Genomic DNA, 10220 nt, shown 5'->3' with positions numbered 1-10220 from the left:
GGGGCTTTAGACAGACACACAGGGAAGATGCCAATGAAGGTGGGGGCAGAGGGCAAATGGACAGAGAGCAGAGGGCTGGATGACAGCTCTTTAAGCAAAGGTTTGCTTAGGGGTGTCTGCAAACACTGAGGAGCCAGGAGCAGGCTGTAGCAGATCCCTTCCATGCCTTAGGGAGCAACACAGGCCTGTGACAGAGACAAAGCCTGGGGACAATAGGCAAATAGATTAGCCCTTATCTACTGCCGGGTTAAGATTCTTCTGGCAGCAGCTCTATCTGTCCCTCCAGTAATTGGCTATAGCCAATTTTATTTAACCAATAGTTTTTTAAGTCAAGAAACAAGGTTTGCACAATAAAAGCTGGTAAACCTGAGAAGTGGCCGGTAGGCCTAGATCTCTCTCTGTATAGATTTTAGCATTATAATACATAGCAATAGACCAAACCTCAACAATGGCCAGGAGTCATTTTCTGCTCTCCTTGACTTGAAATCCTATCCAGGATCAGATTAGCATCTCTATCTCTAGCTTCAAGCTTTTAATTGTGAGGCAACAAACTAACTTAGTTTAGACCATCTAACACATGATATACTGTTGAAGAGATTTAAGCTAATTAACACACACCCCTCCAAAGTTCATTTCTCTCCTGATCTGTGAAAGCAGCTTTGAGAACTGTGAGAGTGCCCCCCACCCTTGAATCCAGATTTCTTATCTTGTGTTTTTACTGAATCTAAGAGGAAGAAATGCTTCTTGAGAGATGTTTCGTGTTTTGGGAGGGAAACATGACAAGATGGCAGGCTTCACAGGTGAGGAATACCTCTTATTCACGAGTTATTGCTATGTGAAATAGTTTACAGGCATTATTCCATAAACCTTCACAGCCACCGTGTATGGTAAGTATTTGTGATGGTTAATATTGATGGTCTAACTTCACAGGCTCTAGAACCACTTAGAAGACAAGCTTTAGGGTGCATCTGTGAGGGAGTATCTATTTAGGTGAGGTGGAGGGTACTGTCTTAACTATGGTTGGCACTAATCTATGGGCTGGAATCCTTGACTTACTCAAAAGGAGAAAGCAAACATCATAGCTGTCGTTTCTCTCTACTTCCTGACTGCAGGTGAGATGTGACCAGCCTCTGCTTCCTGACTGCAGATAGGATGTGACCAGCCTCTTCAAGCTCTGGACCCTAACTTCTCACTATGATGGACTGTGCCTCATTGAATTCTGAGACAAAATAAAAACCCTCCCTTCTTAAGTTGTTCTTTGGTCACAACAATAAGAAAAGTTACTAATAACAGAAAACACTTTGTCGCGAGCACTTAAGGCGACCAGCCTATGATTTCAGCTGGTGGACACTCCCGCCAAATGTCTCACAGAAAGGCGGGACAACCAGGACAGAGGTACAAGAGTCGGATGTGGTGAACAAAGTTCCTTTATCGTTATGATCAAGTTCAACAGTACAAATTACACACCAAAATATCATAGCAATGCCTAAGAAGAAGAATATGTCTATTCCAAACATCCTAACTTTAGGTCTAAGAGGGTTATACGACCTTTCCACCGCCTGGTTCCGGCTCCGACATCTCGGGTGTCACTTTCGGTTTCACTTCCGGTTTGGCTCCTTCGATCGATCGGCAGCGAGTCTTGCTCCGCAGGCATAGACCGATTCTCTGGGTCTATGGATGGTCGATTCTCTGGGTCTATGGATGGTCTCGGCAGCGAGGTGAGTGTTGCAGCGAGGTGAGTGTTCAGGTTTGCTCTTGTAGGTTGTGTGAGCACTTGTCGGGAGTCGAGAGTCGAGAGCGGCGTGGATCCATTCAGCAAGCCATCTCGTCTCTGACTTGGTCGCTTCTGGTTGTGGCTTTTATACTCTTACTTATCTCTATCTATGGTTGCACTCTAGGTTACCGCCTTGCGGTGTGCTTATCTATTTCACACATTTACTTTCACTTTATTCACTTGTCACTTAATATTCTACTTTAGCCTACCTGGCCTTTAGGCCTTACATATTCCTTACACATTTTTTCTCACTTTGCCAGTGAGAAAGTGAATATCTGGGAGGGAAAGAATTCTTCCCTAGGATCTGATTCCTACAAGTGCCGACGGTTAAGTCCAGGCTGTATGACTCTGAAGCAGGAGTTTCCAGTCACTACCTCACCTGACTCCAACTAGAAGCACACTGTCCTTTAGCCCTGGGAGCCACTGCTCTGCCACTGGGTGAATGAAAGGCAGATTTCTTTACTCTCTGCTCCATGTTTGCATTTATGGTTTGTTTCTCTCCTCCTCTGCCTGCTCTCATCCTGCCGATGCCCACCACCTTCCAACCCCACTGATGTAGCTGATGAGTCTCTGGGATAGCCACTCTTGCCTTCACTAGTAGCCACTTCCTTTGCCCTCGGTGCCCCTCCCACCATCCAGAACACACACACACACACACACACACACACACACACACACACACACACACAGACTGCATCCCTCCATTTCCATTTTCTCATGTATTGGAGAAGAACTCCCTGTACTTTGGTTAAGTTAAGCTGTACCTTGAAAGGGGCGGGGAGGTGGTGCTTCTATATTCTCTAATACATTTCTATCCATTCAATATCCAAAAAGGCTATGCCCCACTGATGTTCTGGGGTGGCAGTGTTTGAGATGATGTTCCTAAACTTTGTAACAGAGCCTCATGAGAGAAAGAGAATGGGGTTAAGGATGAATGATTCACATCCATGTGTGGTGGCTCAGCTCAGTGAATTGTGCTGTTGGTAGGATGTTTGAATTTGAGAAGAAATGGAGAGTCATTTCTGAAGCTCATTCTGTCATACTTAGAACAATGATGCCAGAGAACTCTGGCATTAGAACTCTAAGGCTATGTTCAGACAGATACAAAAAGATGGACTTCACACAAATGCATACCGTGTGCAAGCTTTTCCTCCAGATTCAGTTCAATAGTCAAACCCAGTGGGAGGGTCTTTTGTGTCATTAAATTTAATGGGTAATTAAATTGAATTTGACAAATTAAATTTGCTAAGAACCCATGTTCTTAGCAACATGTGGCTGGCCAGGCATTCTGGAGTCTGAACTGTGGAAGGTAGAGGGAGCGAGCTGAGATAGGGGGCAATGACGGCCTTCTAGTTCCTCCAAAGCTCTTTCCTTCTGCACACAAGTGACCTGGCTACAGCATCAAAGTCTGCTTGCACAAAATGGAGGAGTGGATATGTTGGCTGAGGAAGGCAATGTATTAGGCATGCCAAGATCAGGTGCCCCTCTGAAAAACCAGCTACTCGTTTCCCTGAGATGTGGTCTGTGTCAACAGAAAAATACTTATAGAGAACTCAGAAATCAGAACTTTCAAATGTATTATACTGAATGTATGGTTTTTCATTTATCCCATGGACAATCAGCTCACTCAATGGATTTCTGTCCCTTCCCTTGAGTTTCACAACTGGCCACCTCTAGGAACTGCTCCATAACATGGGTTGTTGCTGGAGATTATTTTGTTGGGCAGGTTTCCCAGCATTTGAGTTCATCAGAGATCCCTAAAGAACAGAGGTCATCAGTGGACATTGATGGCCCCTACCATGAGTGGTGTCTCTAAGAAGCCTTGTGTAGTCCCATAGCTACACAAGGGACTTGTGTACTGCATTAGGGGTTACTAATTCTACCTGGATGAGGGCTCGTGGAGAATGAGTGACCCCCGAAGGGAGAGCAGGGCAGAGGGAGGAGAGGTAATCCTCAGGCAGGGAGTGTGGCTGTTACTTTGTGAGGTGTGTGGTTTCCCACAGAGGTGACCACAGCTGAGGGAAAACATGTTAAACGAAGCTGACAATGTGTGAAGTGGAAAAATGTCACCCTCAGAGGAGAGGCATCGTGAACTTTAGTTTTGATTTAAACTAATGGGAACTCAAGGAGAGAAAATCCTTCCAGGGCTCAAAAGCCACAAAGTTGCTGGTGAGGCTTGCCTGAGCAGGTGCCTGCCGGGGGCATGCTGGCACTCAAATACAATGACTCCATCACTGGGACATCTTCTGACTACTACGCTTGCTTTCGGCTCCCAAGAATGATCTCCTCTCTTCCCATGGCCCTATTTTTAAGTCTTTTTCTTTCTTTTCAGACATGGGCTACAAGAGCATAGAGGATTGGATCAATTCATCAATGAAGAAACACCTGTCAGAAGTTTGAGGGATTTTGTGGGTGCAATACTTAAAGTTGTGTTGGAGGATCCAACAGAGGAGTTTGTATCCTCAGAAGAGCAAAAGAGAGGATTTCTTCCTAAGGAAACCAACCTGTGTTCTGAGTAACATGTCCCTGAACAAGCATTCTGGGAGTCTGAGCTGTTTGAGGTGGAAGAAGCAAGTCCAGGGGGCAATAGTAGCCTTCCAGTTCTTCCGAGCCCTTTCCTTGTGCACACGAGTGAGCTGGCTACATACAGCACCACCAAAAGCACCTGCTCACCTCTCTGCCTCATCCATCATCCAAATCTCAGGTTCACGCACTCAACATTAATCATTTGGAGCAAACGCCTGGCAAGGGAGACCACCAGGGGAGGGATCTCCAAAAGGAGGCCTTCTCATGAGTAACAATGGGGAGGAACAAAAGAGTGGAGAGGGAACATCTCCATCCTCTGCTCCTGGGATGCTGAGGCAGCTGCTGGGAGACGGTACTGATTAGCATCTCCCATAGAATCCAGAGAAGTAGAGAAGCAGATGAGGAGCTGCTGGGAGAATTAGCATCCTTAAATAAGAGACATAAGTGTAATGGGAACAGAGTTGTTCCTAAGTGGCTCATCTCGGGCTGCTCTGCAATAACGGGAATGTTAAATATACACCAAAGAGGAGGGGGAAAAAAGAATAGGTTGAATGAGCCAGTGTAGCTATTAGAAATATGCACCACACAGGCACCTATCTGCAGCCAGTTCCGGGATTTGTTTGGGAACAAATAGCAATATTTTTAATGGCATATTAAACCTCATCGCAATGTTCCTTAAATTGTGATGAAACTGTGCCTTTCGTGCTCTGGTGACACTGTGTCGTCCTTTCACTAGAGGAAGGCTAGGACAGCAAGCAAGCATCCTTCTCCCTGTATAAGAAAGACCAGCTTCTCTGGGAATAACAGACTGACACTAAAGCTGCCGCTCACCCTGTGCCAGCCAACTCTCAAGCCAGAGCAAACAGCCGATTGCTTTCTGCATGGGAAGGGTTTATTTTCTCAGCCAGGCTGTGTAAGTCCTTTAAAGCAGAGGAGAACCCTGTACTTCCTAAGGCTGTCCTTTGGGATGCAAACTGCTTGCTGACGAAACCACCTAAGACCTTGCTGCTGGGTTGCCCCAACCCCCAGCCCCAGCCTCCTGGAATTCTGTGTCTTTGCAGCTGCTTTTCAGTCCTGCTAGGGATGTGTGTGAGGGAGGCAGATAGCGTCTGTGATTGACAGGAGAACATGCATGCCCATTGTCTGAAAGGCAATATTTGAAAACTAGATAGCCATAATGAGTAACTGTCTGTGTGCCAGGTGCTTCCCAAGGTGTTCCCAAGAAAGACACACAGGGAGGATCACGATTAAGACAAATGAAGCTTCTAGTGTCCTGCTTTAGCCTTCTCCCGTGGTTGCTGGATCTCTTTCTGTTCTTTAAAGTCCTCAGCAGGACAGAGTCATGAGCAAGCTGCTGGTGTCCATGAAATAACATTGTTTGTCTCTTCGCCTCCCTAGCCTTTTAGGGGAGTGATCTGCCCAGTGATGCTTCTCAACCATCTGCCTCTCATGACTAGACTTCCAGCCCATTTCCCCTAAAGCAGTGGTTGAACCCTTGGGATCAATTATCAGATAACCTGCACATAAGATATTTACATTATGATTCATAACAATAGCAAAATTATAGTTATAAAGTAGCAATCAAATGATTTTATGGCTAGGGGTTACCACAACATCCTTATGTGACACTAGAGATCTGTCAGCATAAGAGAATGGACATCTCTACCCCAGTTCCAGCCACACTTGGGGTAGCTGCTGTAGTGGGCAGATTGGGCTCTGCTGATATCTTCTGGACCATGCCCCATGAACCCTTTGGGAAGATGTTCCTTGCTTTCTTGCTCTGTTGCAGCCCATCACTTCATGCATGATACAGAAATGGGGTATGTAGATGGCTGAGGAAGAAGTGTTGTGATCGTCTGTATATACCGGGCTCCAGGGTGTGGAACTATTAGTAGGTGTGGCCTTGTTAGAGTAGGTGTGTCACTGTGGGTGTGGACTTTAAGACCCTCATCCTAGCTGCCTGGAAGCCAGTCTTCTGCTAGCAGCCTTCAGATGAAGATGTAGAACTCTCAGTTCCTGTAAAAGCCTCAGTTCCCATGACACTAATGGTATAGAGAATGTAGTATATGCCTTGGTTTCACTCAGCTCTCTCAGTGGTCTGGAAACTGGCAAGGCTCATCTGTTCGACTCTATGAACCCACTTCAAGAATTGGCGGGCTGCCCACAGCAGTGCAAGATGGAACGAGGAAAGAGCCACGAGTCTGGATCAGATGCTCTATGACTCCGGGGAAAGGAGGAATCAGTTCACACTAGGGCCCCACCATAAGAACAGCTCTAGAAGTCGGCCAACTTCTTTCTCATACTTCTTTTCTAGCAGTCAGTGACAATGTCATCATAAATCTTTTTTTTTCTCTTAGAATCTTATTCTAAACAACTACTTAATTGAGTTACACTTTCCGTATGAATCAATTCATTTTATAGGCAATAAACTTTAGGGAAAAAGAAAACTAAGGGATTCTCCAGCCCCCAAATAGATCCCTGCAATCAAGGGTTTGCCCATCAGGACCTGTCAAAGTAAGACACAGAAGTAAGACCAGTGAGTGGCATGTCATGTAAAGATGTCCAGGACCAGCAAAGGACAGGTTCTCTTTGTCAGGGCAGAAATGGTGCTGTTTTTCCCTTCTTTCTAGACTCACTTTTCTCTCAGTTCAACATGTCCAAGTGTGAGTGAGGAGTACTGTGTCAAAACACTATATATTGGGCTATGCTTTGGTCTCTGGAGTGACCGTAAGGGGCTCTTTTGTGGAGGCTGTCATTGTGAACTCTAATTTCAAAGCTTTTCAAATGTACAAAACAGGGCAAATGGTTCTTCAAGTCTTATAACCATAAACTATCAGCTATTGCAGACTCCTCCTTTACCCTTTACAACTGCAGGGCAACCCACCTACTGTTTCTTCACAAGTATTTAAAAATGAAGGACAATGGTGGACACTATTTGTTTTGAGGTAGCTTTTCTTTTTGTCTCTTGCAATTTGTTTTGTTTTGTGTTTTTAGCTTACTAAGGAGTCACGTGATTTATCTTTAAACAGAAATATCCTGATAATCCTCAGAGTATTTGTAAATTCGGTATCATGAAAAATAAAATCTTCAGGTTTTGGTTGTTTTTTGGTTTTTTTGTTTTTTTGTTTTGTTTTGTTTTTTGTTTTTGTTTTTTTTTTTGTGTTTCCATAAGATGGGGAAGCCACTGCAGTTTCTGGTCCTGACACCTTTCTGGTGAAGTTCATCTGAGAAATGGTGCTGGTGTGCAGGCTCTGAAGTTTCCAGATAAAACCAGAGTCTAGAATTCTGGAGAGCATCCAGAGAACCATCTAACATGTTCTTAACAATGCATGCTTTCTTAGTCAAAGTTCTTTTGTTATGAAAAGACACCATGACCACAGGAACTCTTTTTTTTTTTAAATTAAAAAAAAAAGCATTTAATTGGGGTTGGCTTAGAGTCTCAAAAGTTTAGTCCATTATCATCATGGCAGGAAGCATGGTACCACACAGGCAGACATGGTGCTGGGAAGGAGCTGAGAGTTCTACATCTGGATCTACAGGTGGCAGGAAGAGAGTGATATTGGGCCTGGCTTGAGCATCTGATACCTCAACACCTACCCCCAGTGACACATTTCCTCCAACAAGGCCATACCTCCTAATAGTGTCACTCCCTATGAGGCCATTTTTATTCAAACCATCACACATGCCAAGAAAGGAGCATAAAAACCTTAAACCCTCTATTTATTATCAGACAATACGTAGATGTTTAGACAGGACGGAAACTGTATAATATAAGGTGAATACTCTTCAGGACCCACAGAGACACTCACAAGGAGCATTCCCAACTCCCTCCCAGGTCGGCTGGGCTCCATCTTGGACACCATACTCACACTATGGGGCTCTGCCTGAGAATCACAGCAAGTGGGAACAGACACACACAGGAAGACATTCATGTTAGGTGAGGGATAAAGAGATAGTCTCTCCTTTCACACACACCACCCGTGTGCCAGGTATAGGAAGTGGCTATGAGTGTTGTTCAATTAAGGCTTCTCAAGAACCATTGATCTATTTGTCCTGCAGTTCATAAAGGACAAATGAGTCAGAGGGTAAGCAGGATTAACTCATAACTAGCAGCACCTCTCAGGGTCCTGGCAAGAACCCTCTCTGCTCAACCCTGCTGGGGAGAATGTTGAGGGGTATTTGGAAAGTGATCAAGTTGGGGGCACTAACTGTACCTCTTTTACTGTTTTCTGTGTGGCCGAGTTTAGGTTCTAGCCCAGGGGAGCCTGTTGCATCACTGAACCCTTGAAGACAAGTCCTGAGTCCATGAAGTGACAGAGCGAATTGTACAAGGCTTCTTGTCTGTCATCATCTTCAGATACGTTCTCTCTTTAATCAGAAAAGGCAGCATCCCTGCCCCGTGAGTGCTTTCCAGCAGGAAAATAAAAGATGGACTCACCAGTCTGGCCAGCCTCCCTGTGCTGAGTGACAGCACCCGCATAGCTCTGCACGTAGATCACTCATGCAAGTCACTGTGAGTCACTCTCTCAGTGGCTGCACAGAACATGGGCAAGGCCTGCAGCCCAGGCTGTCCTGTGGCCCCAGGAGGCCTGCTTTACCAAACAAACATGGATTTTGCAAGCAAGCCGAAGAAACACCCTCCAAAGGTTAAACTTCTGCTATGTCAGTCACACTAGACAAGTTTCCAAGCTAAAATGAAGTGATTTGGAATCTCCATACAGAGCAGCCCCTTTAAAGGGGTGGGTGTATGGGTTTGTAATCCCAGAGCTGAGAAGGCAAAGAGATAGGCCCACAGGACAGTCTGCCCAGCCTACTTGATGAGTTGCAGGCCTGAGATTGTGTCTCAAAAAAAAAAAAAAAAAACAAGATGGATACCATACCCAAGGAATAACATCTGAGGTTAACCTTCTCTGGCATACATATGTACATACATGTACATGCATACCCCCACACACAAGTGACTCTGCACATCCATAAACACAAGCATGCATATATTACACAAGCATGCATATATTGTACATACCAAAAAACAAATTTTTGTTTTTATAAGATAGAGTTTTTGAGGTATGTGTGTGTTATATGTGTGTATGTATGTGTGGAACATGTATCTGTGGTGTGCATATATGTATTATGTGTGCATATGTATGTATGGTACATGTATATGTATATGTGGTATGTGTATGTGTGTGTGGTATATGTGTGTGATATATTTGTGTGGTGCATGTGTGTGTAATCACATGTGTCTCTGTGAATATGTGGTGTACATGAGTGTGTATGTAATATATATATAGATATATAGTCTGTGTATGTATGTATACATGTTTGCAGTACACATACCCATGAGTGTTTCCAGAGCCAGAGAGAAGATGTAAGGCATGCTGTCCGACACTTGCCGCATTGTTCTGAGACAGGGTCTCTCAATAGATCTGGAGTTGGCCAGAAGCCTCAGTTGTCCTCCAGTCTGCCTCACAGCTCCAGGGGCCCAGCATTATGCAAATCCACATCGGCCTCTTTTGCATGGGCTCTGAAGATCAAAACTCTCTTCCCTGTGCTTGAGCAATGAATGTTCTTATCCACTGAGCCATCCTTGAGCTGTGTCTTCCTTCATGTCTTCAGCCCAAAAGACATTCCACATACCATATGGTGTGGATGAGGTCAACACAGCTGATTAAAACACTGCCTATAGCAGAGATTGGTGGAACTTTACTAATGTGTATGCTATTCACGTGCTCATGTCTATACATACACAACTTGGGTAGAACTAGACTGACATTTGCCTTTGAACTAGCTTTGAAAAAGGAATTTGCTAAGCATGCAAGATAATTAATATTGCACAGAAAATAATCCATTTAATCATTCCCATTCAATTTTCTTATTAATTAATTAAATGATTATCTGAAGACATCTAGATTCTTCTGTC

General features: G+C 44.5%; 1 long non-coding RNA gene across 1 annotated transcript; it reads left to right on the top strand.

The window, feature by feature from the left end:
• The first annotated feature begins 1594 nt into the window (after positions 1-1594).
• Positions 1595-8738, top strand: LOC116077883. Its single transcript, XR_004113363.1, has 3 exons — positions 1595-1718; positions 4107-4478; positions 8548-8738. It is a non-coding gene; the product is annotated as an uncharacterized LOC116077883 (long non-coding RNA).
• The last annotated feature ends 1482 nt before the right edge of the window (positions 8739-10220 follow it).

This window comes from Mastomys coucha, unplaced genomic scaffold (assembly GCF_008632895.1).
Source record: "Mastomys coucha isolate ucsf_1 unplaced genomic scaffold, UCSF_Mcou_1 pScaffold5, whole genome shotgun sequence".
NCBI classification, from domain to species: Eukaryota; Metazoa; Chordata; class Mammalia; order Rodentia; family Muridae; genus Mastomys; species Mastomys coucha.
The sequence above is the reverse complement of the archived record's forward strand: the minus strand, read 5'-3'. Positions and strand labels throughout refer to the sequence as shown.